This window comes from Pezoporus wallicus, unplaced genomic scaffold (genome assembly GCF_028554395.1).
Source record: "Pezoporus wallicus isolate ANWC-B61680 ecotype Strahan unplaced genomic scaffold, APGP_CSIRO_Pwel_v1 contig_3181, whole genome shotgun sequence".
Lineage (NCBI taxonomy): Eukaryota > Metazoa > Chordata > Aves > Psittaciformes > Psittacidae > Pezoporus > Pezoporus wallicus.
Genome location: NW_026641700.1, coordinates 520,107 through 544,659, shown reverse-complemented (window position 1 = coordinate 544,659; position 24,553 = coordinate 520,107). Strand labels below are relative to the sequence as shown.

Below are 24,553 nucleotides of genomic sequence, written 5' to 3'. Positions count from 1 at the left end.
TTAATCATGTAGACATTTGATTCATCTTCAAAGGTTAATCCCTAAATTTTAGAACTCTTCAATGAAATTTCAGTATACTACCTAACATAAACTGACCCACCGTAGCAAAATTAGGTATCTCAGATTACTTTTTAAGATGGTCCTTTGCTTTTTATTACAGTCTTTGGCCTTCAAAAGACAACACTGCTCTATTTTTGACCCTTCTCTGTAAATCAATTCATATGTTCTTTAAGCCTAGTGCCTTGTTAGTCAGTTCATTTACAGTGGCAGATTGGCAATAAGGGTTTTTGTACCATTCTGGAAGCTTTGGTTTCTTTTCAGATATCAAACAATTTCTAAGTATTCTTAGTAATGGAAGTAATAATTGTGCCATTATTTTCCAATCAGAAACCTCTGTTGATAGAAAATGGGATTTTTTTTTTTGCGTAACAATTTTAGTCCTGAGTATCTTTTACACTTTACTGCTCCCATTTTCTCAGAAGCTAGCTTTAAGAACTGGTGTAGTAAGGGGACTTCAAGTATCCCAAAGAGTGTTCCCTTTTCTTTTTCCTTTCCAAAGAAAATGGAAGTTGCTAGGAAAAAATATGTGTCTGACCCAGTACAGAATCATTAGAAAAATCTAATATTTTTAATTTTGTTACTCTGAGGCTTTTTTTCAGTATACTAATTCTCACAAGAATGAAAGTCAGACACTAATTAGTTTTATAATACTGCAAGCTACCAAAAATTGAGACAGTTAATTAGAATTTCTCCCTTACCAGTCTAAAAAAAAATCAATCCAATAAGAAGGTTAAGCAAAATGGTAAATAACAGGACTGTATTCAGGGAGGTTCCAGAATCTACTCAATACTGAAAGTAGTATGGAACTCTTGGCATAATAAGGCATTATAAACCCAGCTGTTGGGAACTATACGTGAGACTTTCAAAAGTTTGCAACTCCACAGATAAATTTGTCTGTTTGAAAACTACCTGGTGATCGGTGTGCTGAAGTGACAGTTTCTGCCCAGGGACAACATAACTACTAATGGACTCTTTCACAGCCCCCTCTTCGCTGTGCCTTGCTGCAGAATAATATGTACAAACTCTTGGTGTAAAGAATGGACTAAAGCTTTCACTTGATTTCTCTTTTACAATGTCTACATGTCTGCTTTCTTCTGTTTTGTTTAAAGGCTAGAGGCATATAGCCCTTAGTGGCCTTGAAAGCCCATAGTGTAATTTTAAGAGACTGTCTAGGATAAAGAGTCTAAAAGTTAACCTAATTTGACAGTAGTCCCACCTGGAGGAGGTTAATTTATAAAAATGCATAGGAAAGGCCAGGTTTTCTATCTGATCCTTGCTATTCTAGGTAACAACAGTGAAAAAGAAAACACATATGGTAGCAACATAGGAATGCAAATCAGCAAGACTCCTGTGCTAATATATAATGAACCCTTTCTCCTTCGTGCTGCAGCAAGGTCTAACAGGGAAATAAATATACACAAAAAACTCCAAACAGCTTATTTTCAGATTTTAATTTTTTTACAAGATTTCACAAGACCTCTGTAATGGTGGGTTGAATGGTCAGCATAAGATGGGTCTGAAAGACTGTGTCCAGACAGTTTCTAGCGTGTCTCACTATCACTATATCCGTAATTGATACTAACAGAGAACCTCATTAGCTGTCTCCAAAGATAGAGGCCAATGAGAAACCTGAAAGGACATGGGGGATAAACAGCTGTCCAAATTATGATGCACCTTGCTCAGGCATCAGGGGTTAAGCTGGTCACCAGGTCTGGGGCCAAAAATTTTATTCAGAGCAGATTGGCAAGGAAGTCTGTGAAGGTTTTGGTCTTTATCAATAGCATGAGGGATTTTCACTTTGTAGGACCTTCTAGACTTCTTTAGGGGACAAATTCTTCTGATCCTTTAGAGTCTGAACACACTGTTATTGCCTCAGTCTCTTCTACTCTTTTCCTTGTAGTGTGGTGTGCTTTTGTGGTTCTTGCTTTTGTATTATGGACTTTAACGTTATTACAAGCTTAGAGGAAGTGCTCTTTGGCTCCTGGGATACACAGAAAGTAGCCTTTTTGTTGACTTACCTGTACTAAACATGCGCCAGAGGTCTGTCTGCTACTTCAGAGGTCTAAATTTGATGTTGGAGGTGATGTCTTCAAGAATGCCTGTTCCATCTAGATGGCCCTTCCAGTTTACGCATTAGCCAATTTAATGGGCAGCTCCCATGCTCCAAATCTGCTCTGTCCAGCCAGTGAAAAAAAAAAAAACTAGGCAGTCTCCAGAGCCATCAATACAGCTATTAAAATAAACAACATAAGAAGAGATTTCTCAGTCTGACTGCAGCTGCTGCTGCTTCCACCATCTCCTTTCTCACTCCAGGGAATCAAACTTCACACTGCGGATGTTTTCACAATACGTCCTCCTGCCCGGCTGCCTGATATGTTAACAACAACCTCAAAACAACACAGGTTTTCCACCTACCTCTTTCTCTAGCTGACTGTAATCGTTGGTCCTTGCAGATTTTAGCCATTTCCCTCCTGAAATTTGTCATCTTATTTTAGACATTTTTTCACCTAAAGCAACCTACTGTCATTGCCACATACACAATTCCAGAGCAGATAGTAAAGGGCAGTGCTGAGGACAAATAGCAGAAACAATATGTTACGTAGACCATGCCCTAAACTAGTTCAGGAATTACAAAGAGAAATGCTGTCCCCATATGAGTCAAGATAGTAATCCAACGTAATACGTAATGGATTACTATTAGCTGTAATAGAGTCAGATTTTTCAACTGTGGTTACTAAAGCTCCAAGTAATGCACTTTATACTGAAAGCTCCCTCTATGGCTACTGCCAGAGGGTCTGAATCCATCAGAGAGGTATTTGGATGAAAATATGGAGGCAAAAGTAGATCCACATTTATACATATGCTCACACACCCCCACCTTCATCCATTCTCCTTCTCCAATCCATCAATATACCTGACCCACTTTCTAAATCTCGTTGTTGCAGATGTTGCTGATGCAAAGCATGTTTCAGCTCATTGGGAAGATACAGTCATCAGAAAAATAATGCAGTGTAGTAGTGTCTTCTTCTGTCAGAAGCAGCTGGAATTACCATTTACTTGGTCACCCCAAGGCATTTATAATTGGGAGGCAGGAGATGCATGTGCCAAGATAAGCTGTAAAAGACACATTTTATGCCAAAAGCAGGTTGGGAACATCTTTGTAAGTACAGCAAATGGTTGCATTTATACCTTAATGAAGGTGATTTTCTTTGATTTCATTTTTGTGGTTTGCACAGAAGCATTTGATCTGGTGTAATAAAGATTCAAGTAACATACATTTCTGATGGCACAGTACCAAAACCTGCTTTTTCTGTCTGCAACATATTCAGAATTCCATGACAAAGGAAGAGGATCTCCACAACTACTCACATTTCGGAGCATTCAGATCTGAATGTGAGGATTTAACTTGACAATGAAGTAACATTAGTTTAGCCAAAAGCATGATTTTTCAATTAATTTAAAGACATTTAAAATTTAAGTTAAAATAAACATGAAATGTGTTAGTTTAAATCCTGCTCACCAAGTTTAAAACGAAATCGCATTATCTCCCAGTGCACCTGATAGTTTGCTATAAGCATGAAATGTGTTAGTTTAAACCCCGTTCGCCAAGTTTAAAACAAAATTGCATTATCTCTCAGTGCATCTGATAGTTTGGTATACCAAACTTCCACTTGTTATACCATACTTTCACTAAGATGGCAGGCTATGAACGGGAATGGCAGAGGCACAGGTACACATTTCTCTTTGACAGGTTTCCCAGCAGCAATAGTAACTTCTGGCAGAAGAAGAGCAGAAAACGGCAAGGAGACTATTAAGACCTTAAACCAGTTCAGCTGTTTTCTAAGCAACTCACTTAACTGCAAACACAAAGTTCTAGTGGCTCCACCAAGTGGGTGGTAAGTTGTTATCACTTGTCACATTCCCTTGCTTGGCCATAGTCTGAGTAGAGCTATCTGTGATGAAATGAAATTAGCAGTCTAGCTCCAGATGAAGAAGGATTGTGGGCAAGGTTGCCTCTCTCTACCTTTTCAGCTATACTGCTTCCTGCATGCAGCTCAAGTTCACCACCAGAACTGTGTTTTGCAGTTTCCCAGTGGGGCACCCTCCTATCCTCTTCCCTTTTCTGAGACAGGCTCAGTAGAGCAATTTGTCAGTCTCTGAACCAGCCTCCCCCTTGTCAGAAGCAATTATTACTTGCTACTTATTACTATTTATTACCTACTACTAAGCTGTACATGCTGTGTGTATGGATGGAGAGTCGAGGAGGGAGCTTTGTTTTCTGTCTGAGGAGGTCATGTCAAGTCCCTTTGCAGGACTATCCCCATGCATTGACAACACTTTGGCCATTCGTGTGAACAGCTCAGCTGGGAAATGAAAATGTAACAGAAGTCTTCAATACAGCACACTGTAGACCACTGGCTCTCAACTCTGTTAGTATAGGCCTCACTTCAGTGAATACTTTTGCACCTTTGCAGCTGATCATAACCAGTGGCTCTTTGGTAGTACCCCAGAGGTCTGTGTGTTGAGTTTCATTACGTAATACAGAAACACCCTCCAGTGCCTCTACAACTCATTCAGACAAGTCCTTCTACAAAAATCAAGTAGCAGAACTGGGGCCAAAGACAATCTACCTACAAAGCTGTACCATAATAAGGTCTTTCTTCATACCTCTTCCTGGATAACACAAAATGATCAAATATTACTAAAGAAACACCAACCCACATATTTCAATGATATTACCAACTTCATTGTTTATCAGAAAACATTTTAACTGGAATTTTTCAGCAAAAAATATCACGTGGAGTTCCCAGATGTCTTTATATTTTAACTCAAGTGAATGGACAATCATTACTTTTATGAAAAAAGTAAATTAATATAACAGTTTCAACACAGAGGAAAAGAACACTGATTCATTTTGACACAACTTTCTAATCAGAGACCTATGAAAACAGTACTGTCTTGTCAAGACTTAAGTAAATGAACTAGATGAAAATCACCTACAGAATGCTAATTAGGCCTGTGCTTCTCTGTCCATCCCTGACATGCCACGTGTCGAACTTCCACTACTTCCCTCTTCAACTGAAAGTGAAATTTCTGACATTTGTTGCTGGGCTGCACTGACCATTAAACCAATAGTTGAGGTTACAGGAGATATATTTGTTAGGTCATCTTACAACTGAGCTGGAAAACCTCCTTTTTTAGGAATGAAAATGAAGGATTTTACTGAAGCACAGAATTATAGCTACATAGAATCACAATAATCATCATTACAGTATGCTATAACAGAACTTAAAATGTTCATGAAGTTCAATCTTAATAACTGCATATTGTAAACTAACCAGGGCTGGGTATCAACCTGAGTTCTACACTATTTAGGTCTTAACATGCTCCCAGACCTGTTCTTACCTCTTCCAGTTCTCACTCTCTCATGTCCTACCTGGGCTCAGTTTTGGGGTGGAACAGCATTGACATGTCGTTATTAAGCCATTTGGGCTCAGTCTTTCTGAGCCAGACTTTCTGGCCCATTTTATCTAGTGTTAGACACTGCCCCTACACAATATTTACGGTACTGTGCAGCAGAGGTCCATCTTAAGGGCAAATTGCCACACTAATTGCCACCTGCAGAGCCATCTAGATGGCTTTTTATTGAACCCATTGGTAGTCAGAAAGGGAAACCAACCTTGAATGAGTCTTAGGCTTCACAGTACACTTTTAGGTGTACTTACGTACCAGCTGCACTTACCTAAGGCTCTGATCTCACTGTGAGCTCACTGAAGCAATTCTAATAATTTAATAATTCATATGTGGTCAAAAGGAGTTATTTTTTCTAATGTCCTCCAAAAAAGAATAGGTATATATTCAGTGTGATAATATATATTCAGAATATATATATTCAGTGTGATAGTATATATTCAGTGTAACTATTCATTAGGGACTGTAGTGATAGGACAAGGGGTAACAGGTTAAAACTTAAACAGAGGAAGCTTAGATTAGGTATAACGAAGAAATTCTTTCCTGTTAGGGTGGCGAGGCACTGGAATGGGCTACCCAGGGAAGTTGTGAATGCTCCATCCCTGGCTGTGTTCAAGGCCAGGTTGGACAGAGCCTTGGGTGTGATGGTTTAGTGTGAGGTGTCCCTGCCCACGGCAGGGGAGTTGGAACTGGATGATCTTAAGGTCCTTTCCAACCTTAACTATTCTATGATTCTATGATTCTATGATTCTATAAAACTAGAACATTTTCCAACTGTGAAAGTCATTTCACATTGCTCAGGAAATCTGTGTAACTTTTATTGAAAGAGTTCAGATCATCACAGCTTAGAAAACCAAATCACATTTTTTTCCAAGAGGAAGGGAAATGAAAATTAAATATTATATTTTGGAGTCACTAGTAATGTCATGTGAACTTTTTCTATAATGTTTAATCTGACAAGGACATTTTCATCTCCAGAAATCTATACCCAAGTGCAATGGATGTGAATATTCATTAAAACAACAGTAAGACAGTTTCTACCTATTATGGTTTGATTCCTCTTCAGGGAATGTTGTCCATATTGATATTTTTTGTAATGTTACTACTAATTCAAGACATTTTGAATTAGTTTAACTTCGTCAAGTAGATAAGATGGTCTGAAGTGGGCAAACTGTAAAGTTGAATGATATATTAAATTGAAGCCAAGTGAAAAACAAAAGTGCTAAGGTTGGTACTTGGGAAAGGAAATGGAAATAAAATAAAAAAATTAGAATATCAAGAAATTCCATTCCCTGCAGCATCAGTGACCTTTGTGGATCACAGCTAGATCAGAATCTTTGCAAAACCAGAGGGCAAAGAATGGGAAAAGTTTCGGAGTTCTCCCAGACAGCTGAGATGAAGACAGGTCTCAGGAAAGAAGAACGTAACACTGCAAAGGCTAAAGGCCAAAGGAAGCAAGCAGAGGGCCAAGATCAGGTCTCTCTGCCAAGAATCCAAAAGAGCAAATTCCAAGTCCCAGAAATATTAGACAGGAATCCTTAAACAGAGATACCAGTCCAGAGCATATAAGGACATAGCACCCACTGGGTATGTGCACACAGATGGGAAGGCCAAGACTGTGAAGTTCAGAATCAAATTCCCAGAATTAAGTGCTTAGGGTATCAGTGCTCAGGCATAATGGGAAAGAGACATAGTCATGAATCAAAGAGCCTGGATTTAATTTCTGGCAGCTAACTGGAGGAACTTGAGGTCCCAGCACTACAGTCTCTGGACCTGAAAAAAAATATTTCTTTTTGAAAGTGTGTGTGTCATATATATCTTCAAGAGGGAAATAAAAACTATATTCTCTATAACACTGACCATCAACAGGGCTCTGCACAGGGGACACTTGTAATATTCTCAAATTCTGTGATTTATACAGCCATAGAACCTGTTTTCTGTGCATTGTCTTTTCAGACTCTTAGCATAGTAAACATTCAATATCAGAGTCACTTTTGGCTATTAAGGAAGGTATTCATATACCCTTCACTGAAGGAGACTGGTTTGTTTAGGTTTTCTGTAGTATTTGCAAGCTGCTTCTTTCCTGATATTCAAGTCCCAGCACCTTCTTTTGTGATAGGGGAATGGATCTAGTAATCCTGTGACAGGGAGGGGTCTTGGCAAAAGGCTCCTGCTGAAAAAGTTCTGAAAGTCTCTTTCGAATACCAGATCTCATGAGAGGGCACATCTATGCTTCATGGCCTTCCCCCTTCACCAACCCATGTACTAGGTGTCGCTGCAGGCAGATTGCAGATCACATCACTCATGCACATCCTCCATCATCAGGTTTCGCAATGCAGGAGAAAGGGCGGGGTGATACACAGTGAATGGCTAAGACAAAGGACAGTCAGGTGAGGAAATGAGATGTGATGACATCGCAGGAGCCTTTAGCAATCATGAGATTTGACAGGTTTGTGATTTCCTTAATCTAAAATGGAAAGAGCACATTATCCTTTTAGGAGGAAAGGAGCTTGGGGCTCTTAACCTTAATGAAAATGATCCTAATAACATCCTAAAAATAATCCTATTAATAATCCACAATAGCTGAAAGGTCAAAGAAGGATTGCTGTTAGGTTTAGCTGAGGAAATTCACTTACAGTCCTAATTAATGATATCAAATCAGCATAAACACTATTCTTTGGGCTCTCTTGAGCACGTCTGAGAACGTGTTCACTGGACCTCCTCATTCTAAACTGCAGGGAAGGAATTAAAGATAGTCAACACAGAGCTAAACGTGCAAACACCAACATAATGAGTCAGCCTGAGCTGCCTAAACGTGATTGTACTTCTCATGTATTTGCACCTGTGAATACTGGGGGGACTAGTTCTTAGTTTCTCAGACCACTTGCTAAGCAGGAGACATTTTCAATGAAGTAGACAAATAGGGGAAAACAGGACAAGAGGATTCCTTGATGGAAAATGTCTGATCAGATTTCTCCAGTATCAAAAGAGCTATACAAACAGATCTTTCCATATTCATCTTGTAAATAATTTACAGTAAAATTAGCATATACTTAAAATTTCCTACACATAGATGGACTAGAAAACTTCCATGAAGCATTACACAGTCAAGAGGGCAAGTGCATATTAGATGCAAGAGACCAGGGGTCAAGAGCAGGAGCTGCAGACAGTACGGACAGAAGGTTCTAATAACTGATTCACACTGATATTGATTGAAGCTTCAGCTATCAACAGAGAGCAGCATGAAGCCACCATTCAGTGGAATCTGCTCTCTGATGTTCAACTAGGAAAGGAGGCAGCTGACAGGTCTGAAATGGATACTGACACAGTTAAGGGACCAACTTTATTCTCCCACTGGTGCTATAAATATTCCCTTGGTTTAACTGGTTTCCAGCAGTAAGTGCGCAGATGTGTCAGGAGAGAGATACAGCCTTTTTTAGCAGGATTTCAAAATTGTGGTCTCAGTGGCTCTCTTTTACGGGGGCATGTCGTTGCCAATCTAGACTGGAAAATTAGGTTTTTAAATGGTCTCCTTTGAAGCTTCACATTCGTAGGTCACACATCTTGACAAGCAGAAGAGAGTTATGGTATTTACCGATGTGCAAAAATGCACGGTTCCCTAGATATATGGATACCAACATTTTTGCTTTATAGTGTATTGACAGAAAGTGAAAAATGTTACCAAGTGCTCAGCTAGCCTTCTGCACTGTGAAATGCACTGTGCTTTGTTCCACTTTCTTGTGCATAGTAGGCTAACAGCTCCCCAAGCAAGCACAGAGATGTTTGGTGATGCATGTGATACTCTCACCTACCTGGTACATTTGAACATACATTGTACTGAGCCTGCTACAACTAGATTATTCAAGATTATAGTAAAGGTCATATAAATTTCTGTGGTGACAAGTTCAAAAATGAAACTTAGAGGAACAAAGAGAAGTCGAATCCAAGCCTTCTGGCCCAAAACAAAATGGGTTACAATATCCAAAGCAGCGTGCAGAGGCTGGAACTATCTGAGGAAGTGCTGCTGGATTTCTAAACAACTGCACTATATCATCAAAACTTGCATATGAAAGCATCCCATAAAAAGCATACGTCTCAATGCAATCCAACACGTTTTCAAGCACTGCACTGTTACAGTCTGGAGTCCTACTAATTAAGTCCTGCCGGTGAAAAAGAATCCCCTGCAGAAATCATTCAGATTTTCTAAACTTTCCTCTAACTATTTTTTTCTGTGTAACTTGTACAGCCGGCATCAAACGTAAATTACTGTGGTTTTCTTGGCATGAGGTTGCAATGGCTGAAAGCCATGTTGTTCAAGTGATAAAGCCACTAAGTACCAGATACACAAAAAGGATAGGCCAGCTACATTTCACTTGTTTATTTACCACCCAACCCTGAAGCTAAAAGACATTAAATTGCTGGCTGCCACCTTCCCCAGTTAGCACATAAATCCTCAAGTCCCTCAAGGGACTCTTGTAAACATGAGTGTTCCCCAAATATCTAGACTATTCTGGCTATGCACACAGTTACTTAACATCACTTGGCAATCGAGTGCCAAGCTCTGCTGGGTCCATGGGTTGGTGTTCCAGTGGAGAGGTGATCCAGGTGGTAGTGTCTCAGCATGTCTAAAGGAAGAGTGCTTGTTATTCCTGCCATCTAAAGGACACCTAACCAATGAGCTACTGCTCCCCCTTTTGTATACCACAATCTGGTGGTAAATTCAGCAAATGAAGCAGCAGAAAACACACATTCAAACTCATCTTCTGCTTGATAGGATTCAGCTGGCCTTTCCAAAAACCTACTCTTACCACAAGTGGTTGGCTATTTTATGGGGCAGGAGTCCTCTCCCTCTCTCTCTCTGAGTTTGCTTCACTTTGCATAAAAATTAAAAGCTCATTGGGTGAAGGAAAGTAACCTGACTGTCAGTGGTCAGGATTCTCCCCAGAAAGCTTGCAGTCCCAGGTCAATAAAAGTAGCTACACATTTTGCAATGAGAAGTTACAATAAACAGTGCAATCAACATTGGTGAAAGGATGATTCCCATGGGGCAATCACTAAATACAAAGCATAACCCCCAAATCTTTAATTACTTACAAAAAAAAAAAAAAATGACGGGGTATAAAAGTAGTACTGTCCCTTATCCTCAGATCAGGACAGTTCCATCAAGGGAGACAGATTAACAAATTGTCTACAAGCACTAGAGTCTCTACAGGGAGACAGAGCAGAACAAAGTGCCTCAGTATCTTTGTGTGCTGGTCCTAGTCTTTGAGCTGTTGTGCTGCTGCATCATTCTTTAAGCAAAAAGAACCAACACAAATTCAGACTTAAGAAAAATGCATACTGCAAGCTCAAGGGTGGCTGAAACATAACAAATCTCACACTCTTACAGTATACTGATTTGTATTTTAGCACTTGTAACTTACAGGCACTTGGTACCTCTGAGCTTGGTTAGCTCGCCATCCAGCAACCATTTTGCAGGTAAAAAGGATACCTGAATAGTCACTGCGCTGTTTAGACAACCATCTTCTGCTTGTTTTCTTTCACAGAGAGAAATCTCTGAGTCATCAACATCATTACTGCCTCCTTTTTGCTTACCTAGCCTCATTAAAAGGATTAGATCGATCAGCAAGGGGCAACAATTTAACCAGTGCATACTTTACAAATAAAGCTTCAGCAGTTTCTTTCACCTCCTCTGATGTTTCTGACGCATGAAGAAACACTGCGGCCTGATCTTCCCTACCTAGGACCTCTGTTCTTGAAGAGGCGGTATTTATTACTTGCTGTCTCAAATACAAAATCTGTATATGTTTAATCCTTCCCATCAGCCTAACATCTCTAGCTATAGTAAGTCTAAGATTCTTACCATTGTATTGGCTAAGCAACTGCCCCGGATGTAGCAGAGTACATTTAATGCTCCTTAAATCCCATTACAGCCAGAGAGGATTATTCACTGAGTGGCAATTAAAATAACCATGAAGCATTGGGGTTGTTTTGGGGGACTGTTGCGCACAAGTCTATAGAAAAATTCAGGATGAGTGACACCAAGAAAGAAATTATTGTCAAAATCTGTCTCTTTTCAAAATAAAATAAGAACAATGGCTGAGATTAATGATCTAAAGATCACAAAACGTATATACGCTTACACAGAAATAAGCCGCAAACATCTCTGAAATCCAATGCAAGTCATTTTGAAAAGCTGCCATATAGTACAGAGTAATGTTAGCAGGCACAAGAGTCTACTTTTCTCATGCAGCTGAAGCATAGATTTGGCCAGGCAACATTAAAGGTGAGACCCATTCTACCTCAAAAATAAAACTAATGCAACGGCTATGGGCAGTGACAACCATTCCACTGAGTAGAGAATTTAGCCTAGTTCTCTTTCCTACCCTGCTAGTGCACTGTTTGATGCTGATCTGGAAGGTGGAGTACCACCTATTGCCTTGAAAAACACTTCTTCATTTCAAGAGAAAACTTTTTTCTTGTTAGTTTGCTATATGAGCAGGCAGCCTCCCTGGATTGCCAATCTACCTATAAGCAGCTTGTAAGTCTGATGTGATACCAGTGTTTTGTAGTCGAGGACAGCAGGAGAGAATTCTTTGTCTGTAAGCTGATACTAGCTTCTCTCAAGTGAATGCTGAAGTCCTATTCCTTTCATCTCCATGGGATCTCTGCCAGAGAAGTATCAAGGCATAAGGATGCAGCTCTCAGGATTTCTGCTCCTCTAAGCAGCATCTTAAAATTCTACAGCTATAGTTAAAGAAAAACTAATGAATAAGATTTGGCACAAAGTAACAGAGCAGGCTTTAGATCTTCTGTTTATTGCATTTCATTTAGTGAACTTCCTTGCATGGGATTTAAAATGTGGCTTTCTACAGCAGCAGCAAATATTTTGATTTCTAATTAAAAAAATCATGTTGATTATTCAGGCCAATGGATCCACAGCAACCATGACATTACTTGTGACAAGTGATGGGAACACTGGATATTTTTCTCCAGAGATAGTAAATAGGAAGACAACTAAAAAATGGAGGCAGCACTGGAAGAGATTAATGAGAAACTAAATGATTTACAAGTACCATGTCCTCATTTGACTGGGAATTAGATAAATTAACAAAAAAAAAATCAGTACTCTAATGAAGCTGAAAGCTTCACAAACACATCAGAAATGGACTTGGAGACAAAGGGAGGAAGAGAGACCAGGGAGAAAGAAAGCAAAGAAAGAAATGACAGCCTACATTTAAAATGTGCTTAGCAACCCAATAGAACCGGAAACAATTCAAGCAGAAGCCCTTAATGCTTCCTGAGGGTGACAGGCAGGGAAGGAGAAGCTGGTATATAGTAAACTTCATGTAAGATAGCTGACACAACTATTAAAAAGAGGATGTCTTGTATGTGGGGAAGTCTTGTAAGGCAACTGGGACATGCTACCCAGAATGCTAGCAGAAGTTTAATTTTAAACATAATAGGCTGGCTGGACAGAGGAGAGTTGTAAATGCTGAAGGCAGAGAGAAAATGAGCCTATTTTAAGGAACATATTTTTGGGGATCTTCCAGGATACATTCCTCTAACTACAAAAAAAATGCAGAAGCCATGTAATTTTTCCTACTTCAGCAAATTTCCATAGCCACAGGATTAAAAGTATTGATTCTTCACCAGAGATAAAGTTCTGTATAAAAAGGAACACTTCTTGGGAACCTGAAAAATGTTACTGCATAGCAGGATTTTAACAAAGGAAATAGCATACTTGGTTTTCAATAATTATCATCACTAGATTCATTTCTCAGGCAGTGAACTCTGTCTTGTTCTTGCCATAGCCAGAAAGGGGCTATAGCTGCAATGGAGGATGACCAGCCACTTACATATTAATGGTTTTCCCTCCAGCCTCTTGTTTTAAAGGCAGCATTTTCACTGAACCTGAGCGGAGTCCTTGGTTTATCTTAATTATTTTAATACACCCATTTCTCGGTTTGTTTATTACATGCAGGTTCCTGGAAAACTGAAAAATGATTCCCAAAAGATTTTTACAGGGCAGGTCTGTTAACCCCGCAGTCTATTAAGGTGATTCAGCTATATCTTTTTAATTAAAAGTCTGTGAGATTTTACATCAGTTTTACTTTGGTGGGAATTTGTAGCTGAAATAACTCTGTCTGCATAATACACTCTATCTAAACTACTGCTTAACCTGCTTAAAGCTTCTTGCTCTAGCACTTGTTAGGGAACATTATAATTAATATGTACATTATTAAAAGCATATTCTTCTGAACCTCTTTCCAGTTATCAATTAAAAGAAAAAATATCCAACTTTCCTGGTTCAGACACCAAATCAAGAAATCGAAAAAATATTTTGACTCAATACTAAACTATATGTTTTCAATTTGAAAATCATCTTTAATGCAGAGCATGTTGAAATACTTGTCTGACAAGAGAGGGATGGTGAGAATCACTTTGGATGGTTTCAGTTCCTACTTGTGAAGGAAGCTATGTGGTCTCCATTACCTGCTTCAGTAAGTGCTTATGTATTACTGTGCAGCAAAAATGTTCCATCAGGAGGAGTCAACACACAATATTCTAGAGATGATCAACATGAGGTGTCCCGAGATATGAGAACCACTGTTGTGATTTACGTTCAGCCTGGATTTAAAACTTCCTCATCTAAAGCCCAAGCAAGAACCACTGGAATATGGGCTATTAATGGACAAAAAGAAGGTATCATCCCTTCTTATTGTTGCAAGTGGTATCTAAGTTCCTTTCCGAATCAGAGCTCTAATGTTTAAATATCTGATATTTGGAAAATATCAGAACTATTCTTGTCAATATTTATATCACTTCTTTTTAATCTTTTTTCTTTGTTTCAGCCAACATAACTTGCTGGATTAATCTCAAATTCGAGAATCATTCTGACAAACTTATTACAGCAAATTTACCATTGAAGGAAGGTAGGAAGCAAGCAAGATGCAATTCTGCTTTCAGTAGGACATTATTAAAAGATTCACAGATCTTCCCAAAGTGAGATTCAGTTCTTGACCCAGTCACCATGCAGTAATATTTTTTTCAAGGATTTGAATGTGAAAATAATGTTGCCATGGAACAGCACCAAATAATATTTTTCCAACATGATATCAAGTGCCCATTAAAATCCAGTTTTGCTGGGCACTGAGTAATCTGATCAAAGCTGAACTTGTCTCTTGTGCTTTGCACAAAGGTTCTCAGTCTATAGCAGTAGGATCAAATAGAAGAAAAAACAATATGAAGATGATAAGAGAACAAGAAGAAATTCATTACACTTCTGCTCTGCCTTAAATGTATTTGCTATCAATTTCAATAATGTTGCAATGAAATTAAATCTATCCTATGATGTATTCTCAAAGCAAACACATACTGATTTTTCTTCATATAAACAGTATCTAGCAGAATTGGTGTTGTAAAAGGAGTCACTTCTGAGGCACAGGGAACTTATTATATTCTTCCTAGATGTCTCTGTATGTACACAATAATCTGAACTCAATAATCTGAATTCAGTCTCAGTAGGCAGGCAATGAAGTAGCACTGAAGCCACTGCTCCACTGATAAGGAAATTACAGATCTTTGCATGCCAGGACAGCAGTGCTTTTACACCTCTTTCCAAAGAAGGCCACCCCACCTGCCAGGACACACCAGGGAGCAAGCAAACTATGCCAGCACAAACCAAGTGCGCCCTTACCAGCAGAGTGCAGAGCACATAAAGTGCTTGTGGAACTACTGAGGATACTAAATGCCTGCAGGAAAATGTGAGTGCATTTGAAATGGAGGCAGGTTGAGGAGGAGGGGAAAGGACAAGATCATCTATGTGGTCAGAGGTGCAAGAGAAGACACTTTTGTAGCTCCACTTGGAGAGCTTTGAGGTTCTTCATGCCAAATTCGGTGGGACCAAAATTATTCCTGGTCTTTTTAAAGATAAATTGGAATCTGAGAGACAATCCTAAAGATAAAATAGCTCCATTAGACTAGCAAACTATAAATGAGGAAAATCAGGTTCTGAATGAATGAAAAGCTCCAGGTGCCCTACCATCAACACGGCAGATGAGTTATCCTTACTATCCACTGGCCCTGGGACAAATGGCAGAGGTGCTGGCAGATTCAAAGAAGTTCCAGACATGCATAACATACACCTTATCCTGTGGATTACTCTGGGCTAATCTTTTCATAAACCATTGCACTGGAGGAAAGTAATTGTTTAAAACAAAAATGGAGATCAAGAGGAGAAAACCCCTAGGACAAATTATTTGAAGTATTGCAGCACCCCACCGCATTCATTATATCATAGAGATCACAAACATTTGATGAAGCAACCAAAGGGACCAAAGCGTAAGACATTCACTTCACTATTAAATTTTAAAGCTTTAATTATAAAAATGTCTGATGAACTCTAATTGACACCTTTACCTTCATGATAATGAGAACAAGGAGCAAAGGGGTTGAAGATACTGAACTACTCTTTCATTCCTTTAGATCAGCCTTTTGAATAAAGGCAAAGGCACAAATCTTGTAATTAAGAGGGAATTTGAACTGCCAGTGTTTGACCTAGACAAACTAGGTTTGTCTCGTGCGTAAGCAGGGGCTTATAAGTTTGTTATGATGGACAGGACACACACTCATCAATGTCCATCTAGATTCATAATGTGGATACCTCTTCACACATCTGTGTCTCATTCTCTAGTCACAGGCTTTGAAAACTAGCTTTTTGTGGCTTGCCACCTGCCTCCTCTCATCCATGCAGGAAATCAGCTCACACTGTGGACTCAATGACAACTTCATGAAGAGAGCTGGCACATGGTCTATGGACTATTTGAAGCAGAAAAGAATCTCAGAGGATATACAGTCCTTGTACTGGTCCTCTGAATACACGCAACATCTATTCCCTTGTGAATACACTTGAGTGAATACTGAGAAATCTTCAAGGTAGGTGGAATTCAGGAATGTAGTAGCAGTTGTGGCAGGTGTGACCATAAGTCCTTCCTGCCAGAATCCTCTTTCTGACAGGGCCCAGATCTGGAACCTTAAGAAAGCAAATGAGAACATCAGCAACTTAGAGCTTTCTGAACCATTGGTGATATATTTTTATTTCTTAGTCCATGCATTTGTCCTGTGACTTTTGCAGCCTGCACAAACTTGTTAGGTACCAAACAACACTTCCCTCAGGCAGGCCTCATGTTACATAACTTCTTGAATGTCTAGTCTAAACCTTTTTTTCTATGTTTCCTCTATCAGCTGGGAGAAGCAGGGGAGTTTCCAGAGGGTAATTTCACTCATCCTAAAATTAGGTATCACAGACATCAGGAATAAACTGTCTCCTGGAGATGCTGTTTCTTCCTCCATTAACTTAAGAAGGAGCTTGGTGAATGCCTAGCTCCTGACAGCTATAGTTAGGTGACACAGATGCATTGCCAAAAGTATGCCTCTGGAATGCTAGCATATCATTGCTGTAAATGGCTGATCCATGAAATCTAGAAAATAGAGTTAAAAGGGACCTTAAGAGAGTCCCTTTGATTATACAGAGATTCTCTGGCCTCTGATCTGAGTGACCCCATTTCTCTTTAGAACAGATTTGGTTACTGGAATGACCTACTCACAGTATGTAGTTTCAGAATGGAGTCCAGGGCTGTGACAAAGGCGACTGAAATGAGCACAGTATTTGACAACCTACTTGACATTTCCAAGAGAATGCACTATCTAACAATAACAACAACAATAATAATAATAAAGTGTTTCGGGAAAGCTGAATCTGATTATGCAGTGAATCGCTAAACTAGAATCTGAACAGATTTCTTAAAGATGGGAGATAATTAGGCAAATGTTCAAGAAACAGACTCTCATAAGAATGTCAAATGTCACAATTATCCATTCACTTGATAAAACAAGTACTCTGTTGATTAAATTTTATTGCTCTCACTGCTTCCTGCTTGAAAGATTAAAACATCAGAATCAGTTCTAAGACACCAGATTTGTTAGGGGGGGGGGGGGAAGAGGGGTGTGCCGCTGTCAGCAGAAGTCCTCGGACAAATTCCAAGCCACTTTGGAGGGTCTGTAACATCCACTGCTTTTCGCAAGCCTTAGTTTTGCTGCCTGCATTGGTAGAAACCACAGTGTTTTTTTTTCATCAGTCTGTCTTTTGGAAATCTAATCCACCCAGCAGCAGCAGCTATTGAATGCATGCAGTCCTCACTGGCCATAAAAGCTGGCCACTCCAAAGAGCAGGATAAGGAAGACTTCACTAACAGTCTGCTTTTCAGTGGAACCAGCTTTAAGCAAACACACAAAAGTCATTACCATCTGTGCTCCAATCTGATTCACCAAAGCATTTCCACTGCAGGGTAACTTTTATGATGAGTCAGCAGAAACCTGGAGTGACACAGGAATTATTCCTGCCCTGGCTATTTAGAGCAACTCAGAGATGAGCTGTGTGTGCTATAGTAGGTCTGTTTATGTAAGAGGGGGATCTTGTGATTTATAGCTCATGACAAAATTTGGAAAGGCCAGCTGCTTTCAGTCTGTCCTACAGTACTGCTAGCTCCAATATGGAACTTCTCACCAGTTTTGGAAACCCCTCTGTTTCTACATAGGGCTATTGCCACATCCTGCTAATCATGTGTAGCAACAACAGCTACTGTCTCTGCCACCAAATCCAGATGCATCAACTCCAGTCTTCTGGCCTGCTTATTCAGTGTTGTCACTGAGCCATCCCCTGCCAATGTGGACGGGTGCTGCCATACTATATGGTCTCCTAGATTCTTGGCTCAGGCTCTTACTGGACTAGGAGCAACTTTAAGCTTATCAAGTGTCTTCTTACTCCATCTTTACAATGGAAAAGAAGAATGAGGACTGTGCAGCAATGCTGGCTCAATAGCAACAGCTGCAATGCTGATACCAGTGGGATGCCTGGAGAGATAAAGCAACTGTGAGGAAGGGGAGGGAGAAAGTAGGAGCTCCTTCGGTCACCAATTCTTTTGATACATATAGATGTACTGAAACAGAAGCTGAAGGATTCTCAGCCTGACATGTCAGCATTACAAAGTGTCCGCCAAAGGACAGTGAATACCATTATCTCTGTTCTGCTACATGTTTTGTCCTTTGCAGAACAATTTAAAAAGCCCTGAAGACTTGTGCCAGAGTTTTCAGAAATAGAAACCCAAAGTTAGATCTACATTTAGACACTGGCATCAAATGGTCAGTGATGGCTGCCTCATGCTCAGAAGCTTTCACAGTTAGCCCACCTGTGTCTCAACACAAACTTGGCTGCTCAGGTCTGCACTTCTATTTCTGAAACCCTTGTGTGGTGAACCCACTTCCATCACACACCAGATCCCAGCCCTGCCTGCTCATTAGCTTCTGACTCAGTATCCTGCCAACTAGCCTTATGTTCTGATGAGCTACACACAATTCTTTCAGAGCCTGCTATCACCTTTCATTGTGATTTCAGTTGTTGGGCAGATTAACATTCAGAGGGCACAAAAAACTACATTTTGCTTCATTACTTTTAAACACAGTGAATTCTGAATTTCTCCTAACCTGTTCCTTGCTCTTTATTGCCTTGATATACTAAACCACAGTGTCCCAACCAAGACATATTTCTCTTACATTCAGCTTACTTCACCATGAAATGACTCAATTCAGCAAGACGGTTTGAAATATACACCAAAGCCAGTGTGAATCAGCACCCTTACCAAGTGTGGAAAAAGAAATGTAGTTCATAAACAGGGTAGAAAACATATTTAAAACAACTTCTAATGAACTCTAGAGACAGCAGAGCTTGAACCAGGTAACATACCCCTGACATCATCATCAGCTTTCAAAAAATCACATTGTCCATGGGTCATATATTTCACTGCATCTCTGAAGAAATGTTAAATCAATAAAATATCTAAAGGTTGCCAATGAATCAGTGTTCTATAAAAAGCCAACCATTATTGCTAAGGGGCAACATAAGAGCCGAAGAAATATTTGCAAGGAAAAGGCCATCCCTCCCACCAGAGCCCATTCATATTCAGTCATCTGACACATTCCAGCAGACACCACTGAGCAGTACCAGCAGCTAAAATTGCATGAGCCTGCTCGGTTTGCTTCAGCAGCTTTCCTTGATAATGTAGGATATCCTGCACACTGTCAGTTTGATTTTTTGAGTGCTTCGCCTCCCTGAGCCTGTTTTTTAGCAACATAATGAAGACTCAAGCTTGCATTGGCAACACAGTCACCAAATAACGCTTGTGGTACATCAGTACCCTTTTTCCAGATTGCACATTCTATATTCAGCCTTCAAAAGGCCACAAAATTATTCTTACCTTGTAATTGTGAAATCAAAACTGGATACTTCTTAACAACCCACAGTAGATCTTTGGCTTAGTCGTTTATGTATGTACCACAGGGATGCAATCTTCTTGCTGAGGAAAATACACAGAGGAGAATAAAATGCTCGGTGAAAACAAGCTTTGATATTACACTGTGAATCCAGAAACTTAGACTATTGGTGTCACAAAAGACTTTTGTTTCTTATTTCCTTCATATGCTGACATCCATCTTACTAGACACAGTAAGAGTGGAGTCTTTAGAAAATCAGAGTATCATACTCATCTGTCTCAGTTTTCACGGCAGAAAAATGTGTGTCTATTTCTTTAACTCCCACAAAATACTTTGATCTTTTTAGGCTAGCAATTTTAAAAGAGGTCAAAGCAGTCTAAACCAATCCAGTGTTGATAGGGAAGCTAAGCAGTACTGGAAAATTATCTTAATTTCTTGCAAAAGCTGCCACTAGAACCTGTGTCTCCCGATGTTAACATTATACAAAGCTCTCTCTTTTCAGTCACAGTAGCACACAACACTGCAGTAGTTTCAGAAAATAGTAATTAGTTCCAGAAGAAGTGTAGATTACATATATTATGTCTTGGCAACACAGTTCTCTATCCTGATTTTCTCTTGCTAAAAATACAAATTGTTCACAACCATGCTTTCAATATCCACTTACTATTTGCAAACAAGGTGTCTTCAAGAAAAAGGGGTTTTGCTAGGCTTCGTTGAGAACTGTGTTACCTACAGCATCACAGCCCTTTGAAGATATATCCTCCCACAGTTGTCACCAACACAGGCACAAAAAAGGGGTCTTATTCTCCTAACAGTCACTCTCCTGCAAGCTTCAAGGTTTAAAAAAGCCAATCTTACCTACTTTTCATTACTCACCTCAGAGAACTTGCCAGTTCAGGGTCATGTCAGATAGCTTTTAGGCTTTATACTTGTCTTATTTAAAAGTGATGTTTGAGTTTTACTCAAATCTTTGCCTTTCTCTCCCTACACGCTTCCATGCTGGATTCAATTCTAATAACCACTTATTTAGAGATATAGGCACTTAGCAATGCCAAAGACAACGCTTTTGAGCAGGTGACTTTGTGGGTGATCAAATGATCACCAGCCAAATGTACATCAAAATCGTTCTCATTAGTCTATACAAACACAGCCTAGAAAGACTTATGGATTCCAAAATATTTACCACCAACAAAATATTTGTTGTATTTCAATATTGTGTCTGCTGGCAGGTGTTTATTAAAAGCATACTTTCTCCTACTGGTTCTGTAGAACACTAGAACACTTAATTACAATACATCAGGTTTTTCTCTTTCCTCTGATAAACCCACTTAATCCACACAATTTATGGGTTACAAATCTTCTCAATTTCTTCATACCTTTTCTAAATTAGACTTTGAGATACTGGGCAGTGAAAAGCAATGTCAGTCAACATACTGCTAATGTCTTTCCCTGTAAAAACATCAGACATTTCCACTTAGCATTGCAGAGATTTTTATCCCTGATTCCAGTTGTATTCTACCATTTTCCTGAGTATTTATTTTATAATAACTTTTAACAAGTTTCTCAAAAGCAGTCATCCTTTTAGCCCTAATATATATTTAAAAAAAAATAAAAATCATCTGCTACACAGTACTTTTTTGTCATTATACTGTACCCCTTTTGTACTACACTGATTCCTTGTTCATACTCAAACCTGACTTCAGCAGTGTAAGTGGGAGGGATGATGAGCCAAATTCAGTCCATGCATCTTTTCAACCACAGGGAAATTAAACCTAAAATTAATTAGGCCTAAGTAAGTAAAGTTGTACTGCAGGAATGACAAAGCAGAGCATCTTGAATACTAAGCGTGTTGCTTAGGAGCAAACATTTACAAAAGATCAACAAATATGCAGAATTATTTTTCTTTTCACAAATTCTGATTTCCAGAATGCCATTAATAACACCAACTCACTATATTTAACAAAGGTAGGAGTTCTTGTCGGATCCTCATCAAATGTAATGTTATATCCTTCACCCATCACAGTCACCAGTATTAACACAATACCATAGTCCCACAAAATAACTGCAGATTAGTTTCAACATGTAGCCTTGTTCAACATTTAACAGGCTCTAAAATGAGCATAAATTGTACATGGAGCAGACTTTTCTCCTAAATTTCTGTTGAGCACATCTTGTGGTTTTTATTGCGATAGAAGGAGAAAGCTATGGGGAACACCTTAAAAGCTGTATTTTAGATGAGCAATGTCAATATGCACAAGCTTCTAACATCAGGGTGAATCTTGCCACTGATTTTTTCTAAAGCTGCTAGGCAAGCCCTAAAAAGTAGGCTGAATGTATTCCCATTTCTTCCCTGTGAGTCCTGATAATGCTGGGCACAGCATGACTCCTCCTGTTCGATGTTAAATGGAGGCTGAGAAAAGCAGCTGGCCCTTTGTTACTGGGATGGATGCTGAGGGTACTACAGGGAAAAGACAGTTAAAGATCTAACTAAATCAACATTTCTGCAGTAAAAGAAAAAAATGAGACCATGATAAAATGTGTGCAACTTTTATAGCACTGTGTTTCTTTTGGATATGATATTGTAGAGGCATCACCTCTCTGCCTGAAGTGTGTCAAATCTAGAGCATATAGGTTTTGAAACAAACTGACAATTAAAAAAGATATTTGAATGGTGAAATCTTTAAACAGTTGATGGCTACTCCTACATGACCTTTTCGGATGAAATATTATGGCACATCTCTCCATCTTTTTCTCCCCATACTATTCAAAATTTTAAAATTGTCTCTAATTATTATTTGAATCTTAGCTAGGAATATAAAGGCTGCTTTAGAGTGCTTCTCAGTAGGGGTAAGTTAAGGTAATTCTATTACATTTTTTAGGCTGAGGTTTGCTTTCTATTTCCAGAAGAATGCTGCTCTAGCAGTTGATGACTTGGAAACCTGCTCTGGTATCAGGATCAAGGAGAATAACACTAGGCAGAGTTCACAATTGCCAACTGCCAAGGACAGTCAAAATTTGTACCATACTCCAGGAATGAACTGCCTGACCTCATGCTGTGTTATTGGATTGGCCGCAGGAGGGCCTGGCTACCACTGGACTCTCACATTAGATCTTTCTGATAGGAGCATAGAGAATTAAGTGCTTCAGTACATTCAGTCAAGCAAGGTCAGAAAGAGGAAAATTAATGTCACGTTACACTTGGTCTTCTCTGCTAAACACAGCTCGGTGTCAGTCAGGTTCAATTTCAAATCAAGTTTTGTCAGTAGCGCTCAGGTCCAACCACTGTTGTCTGATTAATTTTGCTTATTATTTGACACCTATCAGTTATGGTAGAGCTTGCTGAAAACCTCTGGCCACTGTGGCATAGAATAATGACTGTAATTTTCCAATTTCATATTAAATCTCAGCGGAAAACAGCTGTTCCTTGAGCCTATAACTTGCTGTGAATGTCTCCTTCTGCTGTTATTTGTCTCAGTAGCTGTATTATTTAACTTTGCGAATACAGTTTATCTGGAGAACACTATTAAGTGCAAATTGAAGTGGTACTCTTCAATCAGATTTCACTGATTGCTTTGAAAAGGTTCTAAAAATTCTCACTTGATGCTTCCCATGCAGTCATTCTTTACAAATCTGTTCCATAACATGACATGGAAGGAATTTTAGGCCCCAGCCCTTCTACTTTCTGACACTGGCAGCTTCTGAAAATCTTTCAGTTCAAGGAATAGACAGCAGTTTGTCATCTTTGTAATGATGAGTTTTTAAAAGGTGTAGGTAGTGCAAGAAGTTACATGTACCTTTTCTGCATCACTGCATCTTTCCAATTAAGAAAGAATCCCTGTTGCCGCAGGCTTGGCTGGCCAGATAATGGACTGTAGTGAGATATGTCCTGAGCTGAATACTGCAACACGGACAAAATAAATTCTGGGAGAAAATTGAACATGAAAAGTAAAATTAAGTGAAATAATTGTAATGCAACTATGTAATTCACTTCTAAATTGTGGGGAAAATGAGCAAAATGTTAATCTTTTAATATTTAATAGGCCAAATTAATCCCTAATTTTTATAGTGTGTTAGAATCTAATAGAAAATTGAATAAAATCTTGTGAAGACCATTTGATCAAGCTGCAGAACTTGGCTGAAAATTCTATCCTTCTACACAATACTACAGGATTTATTTTTTTTCTAGAGTATAAAAAGAATACATTTTATAAATACATTCTACCATTGCAAGGGTTTAATATTTAGGGAATTCCCTAAAGTCCAGTCCATTCCTGCCTGGTTGAGACAGGATCCCTCTTTTGAACCCTGACTGCTGGGTACACACAACTAATTCTGCCCTTACTATTCTTCAGATACCTGGTCAATTTAAATTCAAAAATTCCTGATCCCAGAACTGTCACTGTATGTATTTACAGTAACCAGTCTACTGTTGTGCTCATTGTGACTTGATCTCTACTTGATCTTTACTTAATCTTCAGCAGGAAAAATAAATAGGAGAAATACGGAAAATTGACTTCGGTTGCATTTTACTTCAGCAGTGTGTGTGCATGTTGAGTAACTAGACTGAAGAGCAGGCCTTGGGCAAGGAGACACTGTTCACATGCAGTGTAACTGACCCAGAACAATCTCAAATACCCCCCTTAACCAGCATATCCCGCAGCTGTGCCACAGAAAGGCAGGGTACCAAAAA

The 24,553-nt window shown here is 39.2% G+C and overlaps 1 long non-coding RNA gene across 1 annotated transcript in view; it reads right to left on the bottom strand.

Annotated features, from left to right (window-relative positions):
- The window catches only part of LOC130607617 (uncharacterized), a 63,945-nt gene that overhangs the window by 2,010 nt on the left and 37,382 nt on the right, over positions 1-24,553 (bottom strand). The window contains exon 3 of the long non-coding RNA XR_008974292.1: positions 19,848-19,946. This is a non-coding gene — a long non-coding RNA (uncharacterized LOC130607617). The remainder of the gene's footprint in view (positions 1-19,847; positions 19,947-24,553) is intronic.